Here is a 396-nt window from a genome sequence, read left to right as displayed (position 1 = left end):
ATCAACTGACATTATAATATCATCATAACACTAAATTGCATTATACATATATTAAAACACATCAATGTATAATTAACTATAACACACACACACGTGTGCGTGCGTGTGTTGTCGTGTGTAGTTTTACATGTGTACGCATATCCTCTCTCTCTCTGTCTCGTTCCTCCCAAATGGCCCTCCTCCCCCCCTCCCGTAATGGCCACATGCAGATGACCCCAAGCACGGTGTTCGTCATGCAATCTAGTGCGTGCTAATGGAACCGAGAATCACATTTTTTGTTTCATTTTCGTTTTTTGTTTGTGTGCGCTCTGTTCCCTTACTCTGATTACTTCTTCGTGTCTTGTTTTTCTTTGTTAGTTCACTGTAATAGAAATGAAATGTTGATGACGTTAGTAA

The sequence above is a fragment of the Penaeus monodon genome, chromosome 24 (assembly GCF_015228065.2).
Source record: "Penaeus monodon isolate SGIC_2016 chromosome 24, NSTDA_Pmon_1, whole genome shotgun sequence".
NCBI classification, from domain to species: Eukaryota; Metazoa; Arthropoda; class Malacostraca; order Decapoda; family Penaeidae; genus Penaeus; species Penaeus monodon.
This window is presented reverse-complemented; position numbering follows the sequence as displayed.